Source organism: Phoxinus phoxinus, assembly GCF_949152265.1.
Source record: "Phoxinus phoxinus genome assembly, chromosome: 1".
Classification (NCBI taxonomy): domain Eukaryota; kingdom Metazoa; phylum Chordata; class Actinopteri; order Cypriniformes; family Leuciscidae; genus Phoxinus; species Phoxinus phoxinus.
The window spans coordinates 21624403-21651270 of NC_136876.1; positions in this window are offsets into that span (position 1 = coordinate 21624403).

Genomic DNA, 26868 nt, shown 5'->3' on the forward strand with positions numbered 1-26868 from the left:
CTGAGTGCCTGGACTTGGATTTTTTTCCAATAATTTTTTATGAACATTTAACCCTTCCAAGAGCACCAAAGGATACAAGGGATACCAGCAGCTCCAGCTCCCTTTTGTCTGGGGTTGTAATAGTTTATCTTTAAATCCAGCCCACCCAAAATGGTTTTTGTTTCTGTACTGTACTGGTTTGGTTTTTAATATTGTTATACTGTAGCCTAATATATTCAGAATGTATTAATACTACTCCTGGGTACACATTTACCTATTCGATTTTCAAGCTTTTGATTCAATTCTGATTTGTGAATCTTTCACGTTTGTGAATCTTGTGAAGGACCAACTCAAGAGAGTAATTAGTTAATGATTCTGATTACATTGTTGCTGTATGTTTGCTTCATAAAAGACACTTGGGTTATACTTTATTTGGTAACACTTTATTTTACAGTGTCCTTGTTTCATATGTTAAATGTGCTTACCATAGTAATAACAGTAAATTATGCATAACTACATGCAACTAAACCTCAACCAAATCATAATCCTATACATAGAGTAAGTAAATGTTGTTCATTTATATTACTCAGTGCTTAAATATACCTACTGTACAATGACACCTTAAAATAAAGTGTAACCGTTATTTTAAGGTGATGTAGTTACATTGTACTTCAAGTACAGAGCAATATTAATTAACTACATGAACTTAGAGTTATATTTAGGGTTAGGGTTTGGTTTAAGGTTAGTTACTTGTAATTATGCACAATTTACTGTTATTACTATAGTAAGTGCATGCAGTAATGTGTATCTACGTCACCTTAAAAATACATGTTTATTTTATGGTACAGGAATGGCTGACATACATGATCAACCTCAAGACGATTTATTTATGCGTTGCTGCGTTCGACATTCCTTACTCATTTACTGTACTAATTCAATATTCCTGAATTAGAATAGAGAAATGGACACAAAAAATAGAAAGCAATTACGGGCAAAGCAAGTGCTATCACTAGACTGGTTCAGTGCAGCACACCTCAACAAAACTATCATAATCAATTTTACATCACATCATAGTAAAATTATTATAGTTATTTACAAGATAAAGATTGAAGACACTCAAAGAGCTTACGGAACATTTATTCATAAGTCTTGTCCTTCAATCAAAGGCAAGGCAAACTTCCAAAAGGTGTACAGGTTAGTCATGAATCTGCTCCTTAAAACTTTTTCAATTTGGCATCTAGCTAGCTGCCATTAAGAATCTGATCTTATGAGCAACCCGCTGGTGCCCGTAATGTAATACTGGTCCCCTGCCAGCATTGTGTTTATACTGTAACAGTTCAAATAAATCCCAAATTGCCACTCTAGAAGCTCTTAAGCTGGTCTTGGGCAAACCACTTAGCAGTTGCCATGGGCACTAAGAGTAATAGGATTGTTCTTCTGTTAAAAACATAGATACCACATAATTATGGTAATTATGTTGAGAGATAGCAGAGCGCTTCTTTACTAAATCACCGAGAACAACGAACACACATCTAAAGAGTAAATGCTGCACACTTGGATGGTTTAGTACAATGACGTGTCCCTGTTCTGAATGCAGAATTGCAGGTTAATTAATTCAACACTCATCCAGCATTGTTTAACATGCACAATATAATAACTTGCGCATCAATACACTCCTCCCTGACAATAAAAGCGATAACAATAATGAACACAAAGTCTAATTTATATGTCAAACTTTGTGTCTGTGCAGGGAACTGCACTGCTTATAAATACTTAGTACATTATGCTCTTTAATGGCACAGTTCACTCAAAAATAACAATTTTGTCAGCATTTTCTGACAACCAGACAATTGACGGTAGCCATTGATTTACATAGTTTTTCTATCAAGTCTATGAGTACTGTCATCTGTCTGGTTTCCAACATTCTTCGAAATATATATATTTTTCTGTGTTCAACAGAAGAAACTCATACAGATGTGGCAATCAGAGATATTACAAGGGCGAATAGCAGTAATAGAAACTTAAATTTCTAAATAATATTACTGATTCAAAAAAAAGATAACGACTACGCCACCCAGAACTAACTCTGGGAAAAAGCCCAAGGGGCACCGGTTCGATTCCTCAGGAAATGACCAAAAGGCATGGGTACCTTGTAGAAAATGTATACATCTTTATTGAACAATTAAATAGTTAAAAACATTTGTCTCGGTCAAGGAAGCACACATAACAGCAAGGAGGTTCCACACCGCACGCAACACCACCTGCTGCAAAACAATTATCAAACAAAAAGAAAAACACACAACAAACGAGCTGGGGCTTACCACTAGGGCGGCAGGCTGGACCGGGCTTCAAAAAATGCCCGCAGTAACAATGAGAATAACCACACGTGCCCCAAATCACACTCACACCCTCCAAAGGATTCACGGCAACTCCACGCCAATCTGGTGAACAGTGAGATAGCCACACGGGAAAGGTCAGCCTGCCCTCTCCAGGCCCCAGCTCCAGTATGAAAAAAAAGAAAGATTACAACATACAAAAAGAAATATCAACGAACAGTCAAATACAAAAACCAGCGAATTATAATTACCAAAAATAATCAATTAAACAAAATCCAGGAAAACACACTGAGCTATTGCAACAAGCTCTGCTGTTTGCAACCAATTAATGAAGACAGAAACAAAACTGTACAAACAAAAAGTACGGATTGCAATAAAAGAATAAGCAAAACAAAATAACAGGACTCATTAATAAATGCAACACCAATTGTACCAAATATAAAGCAAAATAAAGGAAGCCAAAACAAAAACAAACAATAACTGCAAAACAAACTAATATAAGAAAACTAAATAAGACAGAAAGCAGGCGTTACCGAACGCAAAGCGATCGCCAAACCCGCATTTAAAGAAAACAAAGCAAATGTTTAACTTACTAAAGACCAAAAATAATAGAGAGAAAAAGCAAAATAATAGAAAACAAAAAAATAAAGACAAGAGACAGTAATAAATGCAATTCAGATTATTAAAGCACAACAGAAAGTTAAAGCAAAACAAAATATTAAAGCAAAACAAAAATGTCAAAGCAAAACAAAAATGTCAAAGCAAAACAGCAGTGTTGAAGGTGCAAGCCATGCCGAAATCAAGACGCTGCAAGATGCAGATTGGAGCAAAACAGGCCAGGCCCACTCACAGAATGTATTACACTCCGAATCGTGCGAAACGCATCATCTATCCGGCAGCCACCACTCTATTTGATCGCATGCCGACAGCCGAAATCACCCACAAAGGCATCACATGCAGTTCGCCAGTACAGCTGAGCGCATCGGCAAAGCAACGGTTGCGGATCATCCGTGGGTGCAACAAACACTCAACCAAACGCCAGCGCGACAAAGTACTGTTAGCAAACAAACATTAAAGAAAAAAAGGACTTTTAGCGTCGACCACATGGAAACCCACGGCGAAAACACTCATACATACCCCTCGTGCAGCGCAACGAGACGCCGGAAGTGCGATCAGCGGAATATGACGCAACACCCGTTTACCGCACCTCTCGCCTTATATTCTCCATCGCAATTGCTACCCGGGGGGGGGGCGTGGTCGAACAAGGACAACAGCAATACTTTGCATTTCACCACAATCTACCCCCTTTTTTTTTTTCCCTCGTCGACCCCGACGATGAAATAACTGACGACTCGACCTCAATTCCAAGGCCTAAAGATAGCAGCTACAGAATTAGATACAGAAGGAATAGAAAGCGACGCTCCTACTCTACGGGGGAGATGGTGAGGATTAGGATGGTGACCGGCCGTTACTCGCCCTGTTCGTCTTAGTGAAGTATCGCCTCTCTCAAGCTCCTCTACTACCGCAGGAACCAGCGGGTGTACGTCTAGCCCCGGCTCACCAAAATTAACTGGGCCTCTAACCAAATCAGGGGGTGTATCCGAAAACTGAGGGCTAGTTTGTAAAGGCACAACTACAGCCCCCAACACGACGCTCGCCCCACCCCGACCTCCAGCAGGTATCACACTAACCAAATCTACCTCCTCTTCCTCCTCCTGCGAGGAGTCCTCTGGGATTTCCACCAGCTCCCCCGAAGGGACACTGCTCGGAGGGTCTTTATGGGCCCGACTCTTAAGCAACGAGCGGTGTACGGTCTTCACCTTACTCAACTCATCAACGGGAGCAATGGAATAAACTGCACCCCCTGCTGGAGGAGCGTGCACAACCTGGTAGACTACCGGGCTCCAAAGATCCTGGATCTTGTGGCGACCTCTGTTACCATAGTCCCGAAGGTACACCAACTGGCCTTCCGCCAAAGGGGCACTATGGACAGATTGATCATGTTTTACTTTCCGCTTTTCTGCCACGATCTTTAAACGTTCTTGTGCACCTTCAAATGCCACTTGCAACCTGGTCTTATGTTCCTGGACCCATTCGTGCACCTTACCAGCCACTGGCTCCCGTACCCTACCCAACAGAAAATCCACTGGCAACCGTGGTTCCTGCCCAAACATTAAAAAATGGGGTGACTCCCCAGTGGCTCGATGGGGGGTGGTGTTGTAACAAAAGAGGACCTGGGGCAAACAGGCTACCCAATCTCTCTTTCTAGAGGCCGGCAATGCGCGCAATAGATTGTGCAAGGTCCGGTTGAAGCGCTCACACTGGCCATTTCCGGCCGGATGGTATGGTGTCGTGCGAGATTTTTGTACATCATACAGGGAGCAAAGCTGACGGATCAACAGGGACTCGAAATTTCGCCCCTGGTCAGAATGGAGACGACCTGGCACACCAAACTTATAAAACCACTCGGTTACCAAGGCCTGCGCCACCGTCTCCGCCCGCTGGTCCCTCGTAGGAACAGCAAGAGTATATTTGCTGAACACATCAGTAATCACCAGAACATTCTCAACTCCTGAACTGGATGGCTCCAACAGAGTAAAGTCCATGGCCACGATTTCATTTGGCCTCGAAGCCAAAAGGTGACCCATAAAACTTTGAGCCAGTGGCTGTAAATCCTTACTAGACTGGCATCGTTCACATTCCTGACACCAAGAAACAATGTCAGAAGACATACCAGGCCAGTAGCACCGCTGCCGAACTAGTTCCCCTGTACGCTCTATACCCTGATGCCCATGCCGTTGATGCAACTGGGTAAGGACATCAACCTTCAAGGTAGTAGGCAATAGCAACTGTAGGACTTCCTCTCCCCCATTTGGGGAATAAACCCTACGATAAAGTACACCATCTCTCTCTACCAAACGATCCCATTGTCGAAGCAACGTCAAGGCCAAGGCAGACATTGGCAGACGTTCTTCCGGCCCCGGGCGAACCTTCCGCCTCCAAAAAGGCAAGATCTCTGAAATAACGGGATCCGCCATCTGCAAAGCACCAACTTCAATTAATGAATGACTCGGCAAAGCAGCTATCATTGCTTGTTGTACTTCTACAATTGGTCCTGCCTCCAAAACCTGCTGCAATGATGCAGGCACTACCGTGCCTGGAACTAGTCCTCCCAGTACCCCCACTTCGGGAGGGTTCTGCCGGGAGAGGGCATCAGCGTTTTTATTACTTTTCCCAGATCTATAACGGATTTCAAAATCAAATCCCGCCAGCTGGGCAGCCCAGCGCTGCTCCGTAGCCCCGAGCTTGGCAGTAGAGAGATGGCTAAGTGGGTTGTTATCGGTAAAAACCACACACCGACCTCCTAACAGGTACTCTCTAAATTTCTCGGTCATGGCCCACTTGAGCGCCAAAAACTCCAACTTCATGGAGCTATAGTTAGACAAATTGCGCTCAGTGGGCCTAAGACTACGACTAGCATATGCAATGGGTCTAACCTTACCGTCCTGCTCCTGTGAAAGGACCGCTCCCAGTCCCCCATGACTGGCATCCACCTCCAGGATGAAGGGCTGAGAGAAGTCTGCATACGCAAGAATTGGTGAAGTAGTGAGTTTCGCCTTTAGCTCCTCAAAGCAATGCTGGCACTGCTCGCTCCAAGCATCCATAAATTCAGACCTGATACCCCTCTTAGGCCTGCTCTTATTACTAGAGAACTCTGCGGCCAGCCTATGTAGAGGGGCTGCAATTTTAGCAAACCCCTCCACAAAACGGCGGTAATAGCTGGCAAAGCCAAGGAAGGAACGCAACTCCGTGGCATTAGATGGACGACGCCACTGTGACACTGCCTGCGTTTTACTCGGGTCAGTGGCCACGCCCTCTGCAGAGATCACATGGCCCAAGTACCTCACCTGTGACTGCAAAAACACACACTTATCCAGCTTGGCCTTGAGACCCTCCCGCTCCAGCCGTCCCAGAACAACCTCCAACCGTTCCAAGTGCTGCTCGACAGAAGAAGAAAACACAATAATATCATCCAAGTAGAGGAGAAGAGATTGACATTGTTGGTCTCCAAACAGTCGTTGCATCAATCGCTGGAACGTGCTGGGGGCATTGCAGAGCCCAAACGGCATCCGGTTCCACTCAAATAAACCGAATGGGGTGCAGAAGGCAGTCTTATGCCTATCCCCCTCAGCAACCGGGACTTGGTTATACCCGCTGGTTAAATCCAAAGTGGAAAACCAGCGGGCACCAGTTAACGTATCCAGCGACTCCTCGATGCGTGGCAATGGAAACGCATCTTTTCGAGTCTTGGAGTTCAACTGACGGTAGTCCACGCACATGCGCAGACTACCGTCTTTCTTCTTAACGAGAACAATTGGAGAAGCATACGGACTACAACTTTCTCGAATTACTTGCGTCTCCAATAGCTGATTGATGTGTGCCCTAACTACTTCGTATTCGGATGGAGGTATGCGCCGGTAACGCTGTCGAACGGGAGTGTCATCAAGGAGAGGGATGTCATGGGACAGGAGATCTGTACACCCCAAATCTCCCTCAAAAGTGGAGAAAACGGACTGATACCTCGAAAGAAGGGCCCTAACCTTACCTTGCTCATCCTCAGACAACTGGGACAAGTCCAAAGCATCCAATTGCCCTGGCACGGTTAAGGACCCTACTTGGGAATTGGTAGAACAAATCATCCCCAGCCCAGGCCTAACCTCTGTAACACCTGGAGGCAAACTAACAATATGCACACTCGACAATGTACCAATCACTCGACGAGGAAACAGGAGAGCGTCAGTAGTCCCAACGTTGACCACTGGCACATAGACCATACCCCTGACCACCTTAACAAGGGCCGGGGAGATCAACAGTCCCACTGGGAGTCCAAACTCTGGAGGCTCAAGAAGCGCAACCCCACTAGAGAAATAGTCAGAACAGGTGGCTTCTACCAATTTGAGGGCACCCGCAGGGATGCGGGCGGCTCGAGGACCCCGCACCTTAACCTTGCCTATACCATTAAAAGACTGCTGAGTGCCTACCTGATGACAAAACTGTAAAGCCTGAAAAACTGACTTGGGAGCGTGCGACACTGCCGGGGATTTAAACCAAGAGGATCCATGTTGTCCAAAGAGTTCCTGGTAGCATCGGCCCAATATGTTCATCCCCAGCACCCCAGGGGCTTGAGCACCGATGCCACCAGGAGGATCCCGGACAACCAGAACACCACACTTCGGGACTACCCTACCACAAAGCTCCACATCCAATTCCACATAACCTATGTAAGGAATAGACAAACCATTGGCAGCCCTCAGCTGCAGCCAATGACAAGACATAAGGCGATCCTGGCCCCATGGCTCAAAAGATTCCCGAAAACAACTTTCCGTAATCGTAGATACCATGGAGCCAGTGTCGACCAAACAGGATACAGGAACCCCACTCATAATGACAACCAGATGTGGGCAGGAAGACATCAGTTGCGACACAGGGCCACCACTACCCAACAAATCAGAGCCAATATATTCCCCAACCGAGCTGTGGCCCAACAACTCGGCGGGAATCAGTTTTCCGGCAACGAGCCTGAACGAGACGGTCTATGTTCCGGCACCCGAATGTCCGACCGAGGCAGCAAGGGAGCAACAACACGCTCCCCATCACACTCCGCAGCAAAATGGCCAGATTTCTGGCACCTTCTACATATAACGGAATTATTACGGAAAGGTCGGCCACGACGAGGCTGTTCTCGAAATTGAGCGATACTTTGCGCAAGCTGAGTTAGCTGTTGCTGCTGTGAATGCAACATTTCCCTAAGTTCACTCACCTCCGAATGTCGAGGTGAACGGTCTATTCCAGAACGCGAATCACTTTGTACCCCATATTGAAACCCAAGTGCCAATGGGACAGAATGGCTACGTCCTCGCGCTCCTCCGGGCATACCCTCGCGTTCCCACCTAATGGCCTCGCCTCGAACATCTAGAAGTGTAACGGTGGGTTGGCGACGGACCAGCTGCTTCAATTCACGACGAAGGGTACTGTCAAGAACATGTTCAACGAATTGGTCGCGCAACAATACCTCAGCATTTGGAATCGCATCCGGCGAACACTGCTTAGCCTTCTCAAGGAGGCACATAAGAGCAAGGGAAAACTCCAATAGGGTTTCCCCATCCTGCTGCCTCCTAGAGAAGAAAGCCTCCTGCAACGCAACATATGATTGAGAACACCCATATACTTCTTTCAGGGCCAAAATAATTTTGGCAGGGTCCTCCCGTTCCTCTAAGGGCCGATACTTTATCTCTTCCCGGGCCTCCCCCTCCAAGTGATCAAACAAAAAAAAGGATTGGTCTGCAACGGATAGATGACGAGCACGCATACAAGCCTCTACCTCTTCAACCCACTCATTAATCCCTATCCCGGACCTACCGCTAAATTTTGGACACTTTCGGTCTCTTGGTATAAAAACAAACCGCTCAGTCAATGCAGCACCCGCCCCAACTGGTTGAGGTGCAACCACGGACGGACCAGGTAAACTAGAGTCATTACTAGGACCAGGCGACCCAATCTGTGTGCGCTCCTGTCTCAATTTAGCATTATCAGCTCTTAATTGAGCCACAAGCTCTCGGAGTTCCTGCATTTCCTCTTCCATCATAAAAAAAACTCTACAAAGTTCTGGTAGGTGATGGATCTTACCCAAAGGAGATGTTCCAAGTTCACGAACGAACACTGCTGTTTTGCTTCTGAAAGAAAGAAGAAAAAAAACAAAAAGAAAAAAACACGGTATCCACGCCTCAGGTCAAAATAAAGAAAACCCTGCCGACTGCGCCAAATGTGGCAATCAGAGATATTACAAGGGCGAATAGCAGTAATAGAAACTTAAATTTCTAAATAATATTACTGATTCAAAAAAAAGATAACGACTACGCCACCCAGAACTAACTCTGGGAAAAAGCCCAAGGGGCACCGGTTCGATTCCTCAGGAAATGACCAAAAGGCATGGGTACCTTGTAGAAAATGTATACATCTTTATTGAACAATTAAATAGTTAAAAACATTTGTCTCGGTCAAGGAAGCACACATAACAGCAAGGAGGTTCCACACCGCACGCAACACCACCTGCTGCAAAACAATTATCAAACAAAAAGAAAAACACACAACAAACGAGCTGGGGCTTACCACTAGGGCGGCAGGCTGGACCGGGCTTCAAAAAATGCCCGCAGTAACAATGAGAATAACCACACGTGCCCCAAATCACACTCACACCCTCCAAAGGATTCACGGCAACTCCACGCCAATCTGGTGAACAGTGAGATAGCCACACGGGAAAGGTCAGCCTGCCCTCTCCAGGCCCCAGCTCCAGTATGAAAAAAAAGAAAGATTACAACATACAAAAAGAAATATCAACGAACAGTCAAATACAAAAACCAGCGAATTATAATTACCAAAAATAATCAATTAAACAAAATCCAGGAAAACACACTGAGCTATTGCAACAAGCTCTGCTGTTTGCAACCAATTAATGAAGACAGAAACAAAACTGTACAAACAAAAAGTACGGATTGCAATAAAAGAATAAGCAAAACAAAATAACAGGACTCATTAATAAATGCAACACCAATTGTACCAAATATAAAGCAAAATAAAGGAAGCCAAAACAAAAACAAACAATAACTGCAAAACAAACTAATATAAGAAAACTAAATAAGACAGAAAGCAGGCGTTACCGAACGCAAAGCGATCGCCAAACCCGCATTTAAAGAAAACAAAGCAAATGTTTAACTTACTAAAGACCAAAAATAATAGAGAGAAAAAAGCAAAATAATAGAAAACAAAAAAATAAAGACAAGAGACAGTAATAAATGCAATTCAGATTATTAAAGCACAACAGAAAGTTAAAGCAAAACAAAATATTAAAGCAAAACAAAAATGTCAAAGCAAAACAAAAATGTCAAAGCAAAACAGCAGTGTTGAAGGTGCAAGCCATGCCGAAATCAAGACGCTGCAAGATGCAGATTGGAGCAAAACAGGCCAGGCCCACTCACAGAATGTATTACACTCCGAATCGTGCGAAACGCATCATCTATCCGGCAGCCACCACTCTATTTGATCGCATGCCGACAGCCGAAATCACCCACAAAGGCATCACATGCAGTTCGCCAGTACAGCTGAGCGCATCGGCAAAGCAACGGTTGCGGATCATCCGTGGGTGCAACAAACACTCAACCAAACGCCAGCGCGACAAAGTACTGTTAGCAAACAAACATTAAAGAAAAAAAGGACTTTTAGCGTCGACCACATGGAAACCCACGGCGAAAACACTCATACATACCCCTCGTGCAGCGCAACGAGACGCCGGAAGTGCGATCAGCGGAATATGACGCAACACCCGTTTACCGCACCTCTCGCCTTATATTCTCCATCGCAATTGCTACCCGGGGGGGGGGCGTGGTCGAACAAGGACAACAGCAATACTTTGCATTTCACCACAATCTAGATTGTAGCAGTATTAATTAATACGTAATGTGTATCTGGCGTACTTTTGGCCAATCCTCATGTGAGGCTCCATCCTATAAATATCGCGAGTAGTCCTTCTAACGCGCTCTCTTGCTCGTCAGTGACGGAAGTTGTGTTGTGCTTCCGGGTCGCTCTCTCCGGTGCTCTGCTGTGCTGACAGGTAGGGTAGTGGCTTCGTTGTCTCCACGCCAATATATTGTTCTTATCTGCAGTGATGGTTATTATGTGTTGGACGCTCATAGATCTCCGTTTCGGGGCCCAGTTTTCCATCTCGTCAGTCAGCACATTCAATAAACGCTACTGCATTATCGGTGACGTCGGCACGCGTCGAGCTGTCTCCCTCGGGTGTAAATTAATGCTGCTTGATCGGTATGTATGCCATAATGTGTGATTATTCCTTTCATTTTTAATTAGGGTTAATGGTAATATTTGTGTGTAAACAACAGGAATGAGGCCGGTGTAACTGGAGATCGTCGCCAGCAACACTGTTGATTCGCTAGCTGCTGTTTTGCCTTCACGGCTGTTTTGCAAACATTGTTTGTTTCTTGTACGGTTGTCTTTAAGACACTTATTTTGCCCTGTACGGCTGTCTTTCCTGGACTGTTGGTTCCCCTGAACTACTGTTTGCATTATATTTATATTGTACCAGCAACTGGAGCAGATTGCTGTGCGCTCGCCTTGCCATTGTACTACGGGGCAATTACACCTGCATGGTCCAAAGTATGTGCCGTTTGTTTCATGTGGGCTATTGTTTTTATGACGTTTGAATATAGCTCAAGGGGTTGGGGCTTTATATTATAATTTTGCTGATTAAGGAGTTTGTTTGTTTTCTGTTTGTTTGTGTTAATTCCAATTTAGATTAACAAGTGTATTTATATTTTGTTTGATTTCTTTTCTGATTACTGGATTTATATATCTTTGGATATATATAGTTTTCTTTATACTGCCCTTTTATAACCATTGCTGGTTTTGGCAGTCATTGTTTCTATTTTCTGATAAACTGGTTAGTTACTTTCCTCTAAAGATCTTCATTTTCTGTATTTTCTATTATTTTTGGTGAATCCTTGTTAATCGAGTGTGTGCTTGTTTCATTCTTTGTTTTTGTTACAGTGACTGAGAGCCGATGGTGGTGTTGGTGTCTGGGTGGTAGTGTCCCCTTCCGGTGTGCTGTTGACTTTCTCGTTTTCCTTTGTGTTCACTGTGGTGTGGTTGTGTGTTTACTGGGGAACTTTCCCTGGGATTTCTTACTGCCTTTGACTCCTTTCTCCTCCATCGGTAAGCCTCAGCATTTATACGTTTGTTCATTTTGTGTCTTTGTGTTCTCTTCCCCGAGGGATGGTTTTACAGTGTTTTAAATTATTGAAATAAAGTAGTTTCTTCAAATTTGAACCCGTCTTTGGCTGTATTGTACGTGTACCTGTGTGTCCTTAATTGTATTAATATAATTTCAATAAGGGAGTAAAATCATTCCCTGGGTGAAACTCCCAGGGTGGCGTAGTCGGTGTTTTGTCTGTCCATATCTCAAATGCCACAATCTGGCGTAGTCGGCAGGGTACAATTTAACGCCAAGACGTGTTCAATTTTGTTGTTTGTTGTCTTTCTCGCTCTTTTTTTTGTTTTTTTTGTGTGTTATAGGCAAAACAGCAGCTGGCGTCCTTCCTCCGCCTTCCTATCTCCTAACGGTAGAGTTTCCCTTTGTTTGGGTAGGGTTTCCCTTTGTTGGGTAGGGTAAGTATGGAGGGAGAGGTACAGGAGTTGAGCGACTTAATTGAGCAGTCAAGAGCCGATAATGAGAGGCTGCGCCAGGAACAGGCTGCGGCCGTCCCTGGACCTAGTTTCGCACCCTCTAAATGCGTTACCCGGTTGTAGGGTTGTCAGGTCCCCATCTTGTCAAATGGTTGGGTGGATTTTAATTTCGTGTTGACCAACAGTAGCGGAATGGTATCTAGTGTTACAGAGTGTAATTTTAAAGTTTGTCGAGCTCATGCACGTTTAGGGAGTGACCAGTTCGAGTCTTAAAAATATGGCCCGCTGAGGGTTCTGTTTTTACTTGTATTATGTTTGAGGACTCGTGCATCACTTGTTTCTCGTCATTTAGCCGCCATGTTTGAGGACTCGTGCATCACTTGTTTCTCGTCATTTAGCCGCCATGTTTGAGGACTCGTGTATCACTTGTTTCTCGTTATTTAGCCGCCATGTTTGAGGACTCGTGCATCACTTGTTTCTCGTCATTTAGCCGCCATGTTTGAGGACTCGTGCATCACTTGTTTCTCGTCATTTAGCCGCCATGTTTGAGGACTCGTGCATCACTTGTTTCTCGTCATTTAGCCGCCATGTTTGAGGACTCGTGCATCACTTGTTTCTCGTCATTTAGCCGCCATGTTTGAGGACTCGTGCATCACTTGTTTCTCGTCATTTAGCCGTCATGTTTGAGGACTCGTGCATCACTTGTTTCTCGTCATTTAGCCGCCATGTTTGAGGACTCGTGCATCACTTGTTTCTCGTCATTTAGCCGCCATGTTTGAGGACTCGTGCACCACTTGTTTCTCGTCATTTAGCCGCCATGTTTGAGGACTCGTGCATCACTTGTTTCTCGTCATTTAGCCGCCATGTGTGAGGACTCGTGCATCACTTGTTTCTCGTCATTTAGCCGCCATGTGTGAGGACTCGTGCATCACTTGTTTCTCGTCATTTAGCCGCCATGTGTGAGGACTCGTGCATCACTTGTTTCTCGTCATTTAGCTGCCATGTGTGAGGACTCGTGTATCACTTGTTTCTCGTCATTTAGCCGCCATGGTAAGAGGACTTGGGCATCACTTGTTTCTCGTCATTTAGCTGCCATGTGTGAGGACTCGTGTATCACTTGTTTCTCGTCATTTAGCTGCCATGTGTGAGGACTCGTGTATCACTTGTTTCTCGTCATTTAGCCGCCATGTTTGAGGACTCGTGTATCACTTGTTTCTCATCATTTAGCCGTCACGTTAAGAGGACTCGTGTATCACTTGTTTCTCGTCATTTAGCCGCCATGTTTGAGGACTCGTGTATCACTTGTTTCTCGTTACTTAGCCGCCATGTTTGAGGACTCGTGTATCACCTGTTTCTCGTTACTTAGCCGCCATGTTTGAGGACTCGTGCATCACTTGTTTCTCGTCATTTAGCCGTCACGTTAAGAGGACTCGTGTATCACCTGTTTCTCGTCTTTTAGCCGTCACGGTAAGAGGACTCGTGTATCACTTGTTTCTCGTCAATTAGCCGTCATGGTAAGAGGACTCGTGCATACTTGTTCTCGTCGAGTAGCCGTAAAGGTAGAGGACCTGTAACAAGTGCCTTACTTGTGTTTTAATCATGTTGGAGGACTTGTGTATCGCTTGTTCTCGTAAATGGTTTTAGGTGCGTGACTTTTGTGTCTACTGTTGTGCTGCCCTCTTTAGGCCCTGGAAGTGAGTAGCAAGAGTTGCTTATCGTCGGGGCGCCGATACAAAAAGCTGGGGTAGATTGTAGCAGTATTAATTAATACGTAATGTGTATCTGGCGTACTTTTGGCCAATCCTCATGTGAGGCTCCATCCTATAAATATCGCGAGTAGTCCTTCTAACGCGCTCTCTTGCTCGTCAGTGACGGAAGTTGTGTTGTGCTTCCGGGTCGCTCTCTCCGGTGCTCTGCTGTGCTGACAGGTAGGGTAGTGGCTTCGTTGTCTCCACGCCAATATATTGTTCTTATCTGCAGTGATGGTTATTATGTGTTGGACGCTCATAGATCTCCGTTTCGGGGCCCAGTTTTCCATCTCGTCAGTCAGCACATTCAATAAACGCTACTGCATTATCGGTGACGTCGGCACGCGTCGAGCTGTCTCCCTCGGGTGTAAATTAATGCTGCTTGATCGGTATGTATGCCATGATGTGTGATTATTCCTTTCATTTTTAATTAGGGTTAATGGTAATATTTGTGTGTAAACAACAGGAATGAGGCCGGTGTAACTGGAGATCGTCGCCAGCAACACTGTTGATTCGCTAGCTGCTGTTTTGCCTTCACGGCTGTTTTGCAAACATTGTTTGTTTCTTGTACGGTTGTCTTTAAGACACTTATTTTGCCCTGTACGGCTGTCTTTCCTGGACTGTTGGTTCCCCTGAACTACTGTTTGCATTATATTTATATTGTACCAGCAACTGGAGCAGATTGCTGTGCGCTCGCCTTGCCATTGTACTACGGGGCAATTACACCTGCATGGTCCAAAGTATGTGCCGTTTGTTTCATGTGGGCTATTGTTTTTATGACGTTTGAATATAGCTCAAGGGGTTGGGGCTTTATATTATAATTTTGCTGATTAAGGAGTTTGTTTGTTTTCTGTTTGTTTGTGTTAATTCCAATTTAGATTAACAAGTGTATTTATATTTTGTTTGATTTCTTTTCTGATTACTGGATTTATATATCTTTGGATATATATAGTTTTCTTTATACTGCCCTTTTATAACCATTGCTGGTTTTGGCAGTCATTGTTTCTATTTTCTGATAAACTGGTTAGTTACTTTCCTCTAAAGATCTTCATTTTCTGTATTTTCTATTATTTTTGGTGAATCCTTGTTAATCGAGTGTGTGCTTGTTTCATTCTTTGTTTTTGTTACAGTGACTGAGAGCCGATGGTGGTGTTGGTGTCTGGGTGGTAGTGTCCCCTTCCGGTGTGCTGTTGACTTTCTCGTTTTCCTTTGTGTTCACTGTGGTGTGGTTGTGTGTTTACTGGGGAACTTTCCCTGGGATTTCTTACTGCCTTTGACTCCTTTCTCCTCCATCGGTAAGCCTCAGCATTTATACGTTTGTTCATTTTGTGTCTTTGTGTTCTCTTCCCCGAGGGATGGTTTTACAGTGTTTTAAATTATTGAAATAAAGTAGTTTCTTCAAATTTGAACCCGTCTTTGGCTGTATTGTACGTGTACCTGTGTGTCCTTAATTGTATTAATATAATTTCAATAAGGGAGTAAAATCATTCCCTGGGTGAAACTCCCAGGGTGGCGTAGTCGGTGTTTTGTCTGTCCATATCTCAAATGCCACACAGATTTGGAAGAACATGAGGGTGAGTAAATAATGACAAAATAATTTTTTGGGCGAACTATCCCTTAAATGTGTAAGTACCTACGACTGACCATTTTAAAAGAATGTGTCTTTTCAAACATATACTACCATCTATCTGTTTATCTGTCTGTCTATTTGTCTGTCTGTGTCTATCAATTTTTTTTTGTTTTATATAGAATTTATATAGAATAAATAAAAAAATGAAAGTGATCTAATATGTATATATTTTTTTTATTTCACATAATTCATTGTTTTATAATAATTATAATTCACATTATCTAGTTTTATAAAATTTCAGATACATGAGATTCAATACATTTGTTTAATGTCATTAGAGTATTCATAGAGATTTGTAATGAATAAAAAAATCACTTTTGTTTTAATGTCTATCCAAATGTATAAAATGTACATATATACTAATATCTGCAAAATTATTTATTATACTGCCAAACATGCATGATCATTAAAAAGAATGTTTAAGAATAAATATATATTTTTTACCAAGTTCAGAACTGCATTTTCAATTTTAAAGTTTGTCATTGATTTTACAATTTGCAAGTGTCTATCACCTCTCTCTCACCTGCTCACAATTGCTGGAACTGAGTATCTTACAACAGTCTGTTCTCTAACCTGAGTATCATCTACCTGCACACCCACATTGCACTTATGTCACTTCAATTTGGACATCAAGCCAGCAGAACGAACATGAAGTGCATGAATCATTTAAACATCTGAGATCACATTTAAAGATCATAAAGAAAGCTCTTGAACCACATGGGTTTGGTGGATGGGGTGGATAGTGTGCAGATTTCAGCTGTCAAAAATCTTGCTGATTCGTGTGAACACACCACTATAACCACATGGAAAAATAGTGTCAGTATATAACAAAAATAGCACTGCTTCCTGCTGTCAATTAAAGGAAAATCTAGTTTTCATTTTCTGTAAAAATCTTTTCCACATGCGACATTGTCTCAAGAACAGACTTCATTCTGAATAATCAGATTGCAGCACCCTGTTTCCTATTTACCTTATAAACTGGGACTGCGACCACAAATCCATATAATATTTAACATCTTGTAGGCAAAATCTCTGAGGGGGGGAAACATCCATTTGAGTGGTTCCAGAAACTGGTGGTAAACCACGACTTAAGATCCCCCAAACCCTGCTTGTGATATGTTAAAATGAATGTACCGCCTCCTGCGGGTCCTTTTGTTCTCCTATGGCAGAAAAACTGCTTGACAGGATGCTTGACAGTAGTGCAATACTGTAAACACATCTCAGTGTTTAGGCCTTTAAGTACATGTTGCTGATTGGTCAATCACAGCATCTAGTAATGTGACATTTTTAAATATTTGCCATTTTTTAATATTTAAATAACAGCTCGCTTATCTGGGTAATATACTTTTAAAATATGCAGTATACAAAATCATTATTACTTAGAATTTTGCAAATGAATTACTACATTTATAAATTAAATAGTTAAAATGAATCATCAACGTTAGCAGTAGGCTACCTAATCTACAATTTTCCCTAGATCTTGACAGAATTAATCATTTTTCACAGCCAAGTACAAGCAGTCTGTCAGAGTTGTTTATGTTGCTCTGCCTGTTTTTATTTATGGTAAAGCTTATACTTACATCCCGTGATTTAAAAAAAGCCTTTCTGTATTTGTACACAATTAATACAAAAAGGTGCAGTGTGTGTTCTTCCTCTCAAACGTAAGAATGTTGTCTATCATAATAGTAAAAGTTCCCTTTAGTTCTAAAAAAGTAAATAATTAGTTATTTTCCTGGTTGTCACCCCTTTATTCTAGGGAAAAATATTGTTTTAGAATATTTCAGCTCTTTGTTTTTAATGTTTTGTAATAATATTTATGTCATGTTTTATAAAGAAGCAAACTAGCGATGGAAATTTGGACGGGGAGATTTTGGAGAAAATAAAATGACTGCATGGACCTCGATTCCCTTCTGCTACAACTTCAGTTGCTCCATCTTCACCATCTTCTGCCTCACCTTCTTCCGCTCCACCGGTTCCTGTCCACCTGCACCACCCTCAGCTCCACCTTCACCTGCCTCATCATCGCCTGCTTCACCTTCACATACCTCACCTTCTCCTGATCCTCCTTTGCCAGACATCATAGCACAATTAAAGGCAGAAAATGAAGCCCTCAAAATGGAATTAGAGAACCTAAAAACTAATGTTGTCAGTCGTAAGTTTATTTAAAAAATTCCAAATATTTATAAACTAGTTTTAAAGGTTGATGATGAATATTAACATTTAGCAATCCATATGAGTTTGCCCTACTGAAAATCTAATTTTTTAAAACTTTTGCTTCCTAGAAATGCCCAAACTCCTTAGTACAATGGGGAAGCTGGGGAAATGGCTTGAAGCGAAGGAGCAGAGCCCACAGGAACAACTGGCATCACCTTCCAGCATACAGGAAACTGTGAGTATGCTGTTATCCAAACCACTGCTCTAGTAACAGCTATAGGTACGACAGTAAAGACTTATTAAAAACCAATTACCAATAAAACGCAAAGAAGAATCGCATACATGGACAAAATGGCGGCTAGCACAGCACAACATTCTGAAGCCTTTGTTTTGAAAATAATAATAGGCGGCGTGTGTGGAGCACCTGGCTCTCTCCGACATGTTCCCTGTGTTGGTCCGTTGTCGTCGTCGTTGCTGTAATTGCGTCATCAAGGTCTGTGCTTCTATTGGTTCTTGATTTGACAATCGTCTTGTAAGCTCAAAATTTTGGACACTGCCAAGTTTTATCGTAATGATCATTAATTGACTGTTGACGAACCTGTCAAACTAGCGCTTAAACGATTAGTTCACTTCAGAATAAAAATTTCCTGATAATTTACTCACCCCCATGTCTTTCTTTCTTCAATCCAAAAGAAATCACGGTTTTTGAGAAAAACATTCCAGGATTTTTCTCCATATAAATGGACTTCAATTGCAACCAACGGGTTGAAGGTCCAAATCAATGCAGTTTCAATAACACAGTCTCACCCCAAAACGTCACATACTGACGGGTCTTGACCATACGTCAACATATGACGAAAAGGGTACCCCTATAACGTCCATGTGTGACGATTCGGGTATGGTTGGGTTTAGGTATGCGTTAGGGTACCGCTAGGAGGCGCTGCCGGTGCGCTTATGTCTGCGTCTCATATTGACGTTATAGGGGAACCCTTTTCGTCGTATGTTGACGTATAGTCAAGACCCGTCAGTATACGACGTTTTGGGGTGAGACCCGCTACAAAGGCTCTACACGATCCCAATCGAGGCGCGTGATGTAGGTGGAAGTAGGCTACCGTGCAAAGATTAAATCAAACGCCTTTTACAAAAATAAATGTAAAACATCGATGTCAGACAAATTTTGAAGTTGGATGAGAAAATTAGTTTTTCGGCACTGGGTCGGTACTTCCACCTACCAAGTGAAGTGATGACGGAATATGTCGTGCAGAAGCAGAACACCGAAGTCGAGCATTTGTGGTTAAAAAGTAGGGGAGAGGCGGGACAGTTGAAACACTTTTCACATAAACGTCATTTTCTACGATAAGGTTACAGATAGATTTTTTGTGTGTGTGTGATCAACAACTCACATATGTGTTCTCTTAGTATCATGTGTTATTCGGTACAAATATAGAATGATTTAAGTAAAAATTGACTTTGATCGGTAGTTGTGCTTTGTTTCAGGCAGGACGATTGAAACACAGGGGTGGGACGGATGAAACATAACAGTTTAAATGGCAACTATTCATCTAATGCTTGTTTTTATGAACAATACCTGATAAGTAACTTATGTACATATTGTTACAAACTGATTTTGTAATTTATTTTAATTTAAAGGTTCATTTTAAACATTGTTGTTCTATCACCCATTAAACATAGGCGATAAGCCTATGCGCATTTTGTGTAATTTTTCTAATAGGCTATTTTGACGAAGACAGACAAATCCGTTTACAATTAATTATCTTACATTTCTTCCTTGAGTCATATCGAGTGTTTACTAGTTGGATAGCCTTCACAGCGGTTTTCCTATGACCAGGTTTAACTGGCAGGAGGCGCTGTTTCATCCGTCCCGACAGCGCCTCCCGCCAGTTAAACCTGTTTTCCCCTTAAACTAAAAAACTCTGATATTGCACACTTAAGGGTGTGTTACAGTACTAATACACCTGCCCTATTATCATTACAATGGCACATGAAACAATAAATACAACTTGTCAGTCAAAAAAAGTACAGCACGAAAGAATTCACTTACTGCACTCAAAAACAGCTTTCCGGCTTTAAATCTAAAACGGCATGACGTAAAGAAGAAATGTTTTCGCGGGTCTGGTAGGCATTGTGTGTTGTACATGCTGACGAAATTTGACGTACATGACGTGAGTGGTTTTCAAGGAAATCTCAATGTTTCATCCGTCCCGCGTTTCAATCGTCCCGGCTCTCCCCTATATAATTATTTTTTTTTTTTTATAAGATGGCCGATGGTTTGCCTAGATAAGACCCTTATTCCTTGGCTGGGCTCATGTAGAGACTTTGAAACTGACACAACCTTCACACTGTTGGTTGCCATTCTAAAGGGTTATTTAAACGAGAATGGACGCTTTGACGATAATGCATAAACTGACCGCTGACGTTGCTTGAAAATGTGTAGAATGTGAAAACAAAGATGCCTCTTAAATCTATAAAAGTATAAATTTTTTGCATGTTGCATCAATGCATCGTTACACCACTAATAGAAAGTATGTGATGCAAAGCTAAATTGTATCAGGCCCCCTAAAAACTTTTTGTTAGAGCAATGTTTTATTTTGTAATATAACATAATATTACATAATATTATAAAGTAATATATATTAATGCATGTTTGTCCTCTCCCCACAGCTTGAAATTCACCCGGGCTCAGGAATTTATGTACCAAAAAATGTGTTGTGTTCAGCTAGCCATGCAAACAGCCCCACTACCATGGCACGGATGCTTCTCTTTGGTGTATTTGATATTGAAACACTTCTAAAGAGCAATCTCAGAGGTATGTAATTGGTCATAGTGTGTGCAAGTGTCTGTATAATTATTATAATTTTTTGGTAATTATGTAGATTGAACTTCATGTCTGAAGTCTTTGGGTAAGGGATCAAAGTCAAAAAATAAAACTGCTCTATTAGGCTATAGTAATTCTGGCATATTTACAGAAATATGTTGCCTGGTTAACACCAGACTCTTCTCAGTTGTACTAAAACCAATCAGAGCGATCGTCATTGTGTAAAGCCCGTCTCAACGTTTATGATTGGTGCCTCGATTTGGAAGGATTAGAAATGGGCTTGAATGGGTTCTTGGCCAGACTGACTTGCAGAGCAAATCTAAATTTGCCGGAAGTTCGTCTGGGTTTTTCTCGTCAGTGCGTGTGTAGCAGATTTTCTGTGAACGTGCCCGTCTCTTCAGCATCGAAGAATCATTTTCTTTTCTTTGGTTGTGTTGGACTTAACCTAGGAATTAGAAACTTGTTAGTAGATTTTCTCTCCGCCATCACGCTTTGTACAATCCAACACACATGCGAACTTCAGGCATGTGCATGTGATATTGTAACGTGTGCGAGGGGGGATCTGTGGCGTGTGCACGAACTGTGATTGACAGTCAGATGTCACACCCCCCTGCGCTGATTGGACCAAAAGAACCGGGAGCGGTGGATTTTTGCAAAACAAATAACAGGCTCCAGGTGGAGGTAGAAGCGCAGGGTTTTTTCTAAAACCGGCTGATTTATGTTGTTCTGTCGGAGCATAGTGTAGGTTTCAGTGAATATGATCAAAAAAATCTTGCCGACTTCAGCTTTAAACCAAATGTGAAAGTAAAACCATCAAAATTTATCAGTTTCATCTTGGTGTATCAGTGTGATGACACTTACACCTGGTTCTCAATAATGCCTAAATTTCTGTAACAATTAGTTTGTTATCTACCAAACAATGTATGTACTGTGTTAATTTAGTGTTTTAGGTGATTATAATGTGGATGTCCTCAAAACTAAAATGCTTTTCTATGTCTTTTTTACATGCAGTGATCCAGAAATTTCCTGGAACCACCAGGGGCCAACTAGGGGTAGCTATTAATCAGAAGGTCACTGAGCTGCATACATCCAAAAAGACTCAAACTTAAAAAAATGTGCAGGCTGTATCATATACCTGTTGGTGGATTTTCCTGTTCTTGCCTTGTTTTATGTTTTGTTGTAATATTGAATTTGTATAATATAGTTGTGTGTTGAGTGTTTAGTGGTTTTCTAATTTTGCGCAGCTTAACAATTTTTATTTTAAAATTAAAACTGTTTTAATAAAATGTTAATGTTTTAATTGTTTTACTGTATTACTTCTTTTTTGCTAACTGCACCGTTTAACATTTAAGGCTTAGGCATGTCGTGCATTGCAAGTGTGTAAGTACACGTCCATAACTTATGAATATGTACGAAATTAATGAAAGCATGTTTTTTTTTTTTACATTTGTTTAGTTTACATCATACATTAATTCAAAATATTTAGCAATTCATATACATAATATAAGAACATAACATATATTCAAAATATATGTGCACACAATGTTTTTATATATGCCATTTATATACATTTATCAAAAATATATTTTATATATATATATTTAATTTTAAATGTAAAATATATACCAAGACTATATAAACACATATATTAGGGACATATATATGTCACATGTATGTAAGCAATATGCTATGCATGTATGTGTAGTTTATATATTGATCATATATACAAAGAAATATATATGTCATGTATATTGATTATTATATATGTGACATATATAAAAGACTGTATGGGCTAGTTTTTATATGTCAATATATGAAATTGTTCCATTTTCTAGGTTTTATATATGGGCAGATATATATGTACATTTATGTTTTCACTTTCTATGTGGATATATTTAATATATGATTATTTCATATGTGTACATATATTACATTTCCTGCTCTGATTGGTAAGATGGACCGTCCTTATCACTACACAGTGATAGATCAATGATGGTGTCGGTTTTACCTTATCGATTCAAGTCAGATTCCTCATCCTTTGGAAGTGCATGCAAAGTGGATTTGCTTTTGCAGAGCAGAAAACAGTGTCTTCTGGATATGTCGACAACACAAACCAAACTCTTCCAAGCCTCAGCTAACTACATTGTTTGAGGGCGGGTCAAAGACGTTGTTTGCGTGCAGCCAATGAAGACCATAGCCCAGCCAGCACACCCATGTGGGACCTAAATGAGCTTGACCTGGACTATCTAACTGGGGTCCAGCTAGTTTGGTCCTCAGTTTCCATGTAGGATCCACAAGGGTTAACCCATGAAATGAACACAGTGTGCACACTTCAGGGTGTTAAATGTAACACTGAATCAGTGTTGGAGTTTAACTGAAAGCCCTTATTTTTTAGCAATAGCGTCAAGATTAAATATAGACATAGGTCAATTTACTTATCATAAAATTATAATAATAAATAAATATTTCATTTCCACATTTTAAATGATTTGATAGGTGTGGTCATGGCAGTCAGCCAGTTATTACAGCAAAATAAATCCTTGGGTGATATAAGAATGTGTGTGAAGTGTTTGTTTGGTAATTTATTCCCTCGTTTATCACATAAATAAAGCTTGAATCTCAAACCTTGATAGAGGGTCTAAAAGCTCTCTCTAAATGAATATCGACAAACTTTAAGTGGCATCTTTCATTTAGGTTAAATCAATTTGCACCAGTGCATGTTAGCACTGGTGCACACATGAAAGCCAGCAAATGAGTCTCTGACGGTGGCAGATGCTAATCTTGGCCTCCTTTACCACAGAAATGTAGTAAAGCTGGCAGCATTGAGCATACAAAACTACCATTACAAATATGTAAAGATTGGACATGCTCGGTCTGGTTGTAATCTACTGCATGAGTATACAATGAGTAAAATCTTTGTTGGGAATGGGATCATTTAACCATGGATAAAGAATGATTTGCTGGTATTTCAAATGAAGACTTGCATAATGCATATTTTCTTCTGCTGTGGTATAAAACAAAATACTTTGGAGTCTGGAGATTGTACACAACTGCGGCACTATTGCATGCAGTTTGTTTTAAATCATTTCTATGTAAATAGTGCTGCATATTTAAATTAAATAATATTTTCTATGCAAATTAGACTCGTTATAAAATGCACCTTATTCAATGTTATTTCCCCCCATGTTATTTCATTATCGTGCTGAAGTTACGATGACAGTTTTGAGGAAAGTGAAAAGAGTCTCTTTTTTGTTCTCCTTCATGAATAAGTAGGACAGAGGAAAATCTCTTACTGGTTTCAGATCCGCGTTGACATTTTTATGGTATGATAAAGGTTAAAATTTGGATACAAGAGAATGAATCCTCATGGGATCCTCATGCTGGAAAAAGTACCATAAAATTTTCATGATAGAGAATGCAGTGACATATACACCCTCTTTTCTGTCAAACAGCTCACAGTTTTACATATTATGTCTGTGAAATAAGGACAAAGAAGGTCAGGTCTACTTATAGGCTGATTTGTATCACAAGGAAACAGGGACTTTCACTGAAAGACTATCCATGTACATTATTTTTTAGCTGAAGAGATTAGAGAGAGAGAGAGAGAGAGAGAGAGAGAGAGAGAGAGAGAGAGAGAGAGCGAGAGAGAGAGCGAGAGAGAGAGAGAGAGAGAGAGAGAGAGAGAGAGAGAGAGAGAGAGAGAGAGAGAGAGCGAGAGAGAGAGCGAGAGAGAGAGCGAGAGAGAGCGAGAGAGAGAGCGAGAGAGAGAGCGAGAGAGAGATAGAGAGCGAGAGATAGAGATAGAGAGATAGAGATAGAGAGATAGATAGATAGATAGATAGATAGATAGATAGATAGATAGATAGATAGATAGATAGATAGATAGATAGATAGATAGATAGATAGATAGATAGATAGATAGATAGATAGAGAGCCTAACAGTGGCCCAGTTTGAGGAAAAATAGGTCAAAGAGTGTGCAGGAGTCATTATATTTTGTTTTCAAGTTAGAGGTGAAAGTGATGAAACCTCAAACATGTGGTTATCTGTTGTCCTTCAGGCCTGAACTGAAAATGTTTGGCTTTTAAAATAGGTTATTAGTTCAAGGGTGTTGAGGTGGGTATAATAAATACTGGACCTGAGACAGAAGTAGGGTAGATCTGTGAATAACAGAAGCAGCAGTGCTAGCTTAATGTTTTATGTTTTTCAGTTCAGTCAGGAGATTGTCTGAGAAGGTAATTCTCCTTTAGCCTGATCATTGTAATTCATCATTACATTAATTTAATTAATCATTCCAATGTGCACTTAATGAAATTCCAACACTGCTGATCCTCAGAGGAAGAGTGATCCTTTCATTTCAGAATTCTGTCATTATTTTACCCTTGTGTCTTTCCAAACTGGCATTACTTAAAAAAAAAAAAAACTGCTTTCTGTCTGTAAGTGGATGGAGACCAGGGGCTGTAAAGCTCCAAAAAGGAGCAAAAATCACAATAAAACATCATACATACTTAAAAAATACATGGATGCAATAAATTGATCAAAAGTGACTGTAAAGACACTTATAATGCTACAAAAGATTTCTATTCCACAGGAAAGCTGTTCTTTCAAATCATCAAATAATCCTAATGTATGAATTTTGGGCTCAATAATATTTGTTATGTTATTGGAAGAAGTCCCTTATACTCACCAAGTGTCACGATACACACACGGTAGAAGGTATAAGATCCAATAGCAGTATTTAATGGGTAATCCGTAAATCATAAATCCAGTCCAGGCAAGGGTCAAAAACCATACAAGCAATCCAAAACAAGAAACAAACCAGAAGCAAACCAGAAACAAGGAAGTGTGGTGACATATACAATGACTCCATAACAAACACTAGAACAGACAGGGTATACACAAACACTAACAAGGTGACGGGAGACAGCTGTGTGCAATGAAACAATGAGTGACAGAACAGGATGATGGGAAATGTAGTTAACACGTGTAGGACACCGTGGGAGAAGAGGACCTCTAGTGGTTACCCAAGGACTCACAAACCAGACACTGTGACACCAAGGTTGCATTTGTATGTATTTTTAATATTATAAAATATTATTACAATTAAAAATTTCAGTTTTCAGCATCATTGCTCGTGTTGTCGCATGATCCTTCAGAAATAATTTATGTTGTCACATGATCCTTCAGAAATCATGCTGATCTGATGCTCAAGAAACATGTCTTATTATTATTAATGTTGAAAAAAGTCGTGCTGCTTAATATTTTTGTGAAAATATTAGATTTCTTTGAGGAATAGAATAGCATTTATTTGAAATAGAAATCTGTTGTAAGATTATAAATATCTTAACTGTCACTTTTGTACAATTTATTGTGTCCTAGCTGAATAGAAATAACAATATTTTACTGAACAAATACTGACCCCAAACTTTTGAACCGTAGTGTACATGAAGTGGCAGTTTTTACATTTTCCCTATTGTTAATCTAAGCTATTCTCTGGATTGTATGCATGTCTGTTACTGAAAACTCACAGGCAAAAAACAAAGACAAACAAAAACAAAATGTTACTGCTGCTCACCTGAAGTTGAATTATTTAAGGGACTTTTGCGGATCCAATTTTTCCAGCACAGAAAAATCTTTTCTTCAGTGGAGGTGTGGAACGGCGCCAGATTGACACAGTTACTCAGTAGAAAATGTGTTTATCTCTCCTGGTTATGTCCCCACATCCAGCTTATGCTGTTCGCCATTTAAAAGCTTCTGCCATTTTCACAAGAGCCTTGAATCAACTTTATTCACTAGTGTTCCTTGGTTGACACACCATGCTGACCTTGTGCCTTTCTCATTCAGGGAGTAGACCTGCATGTGAGCGGTTGGAGGCAGACAGCTATTAGATGTCTGCCAAAATTAAGCAGAAAGCCAAGGAAATACTAAAACTA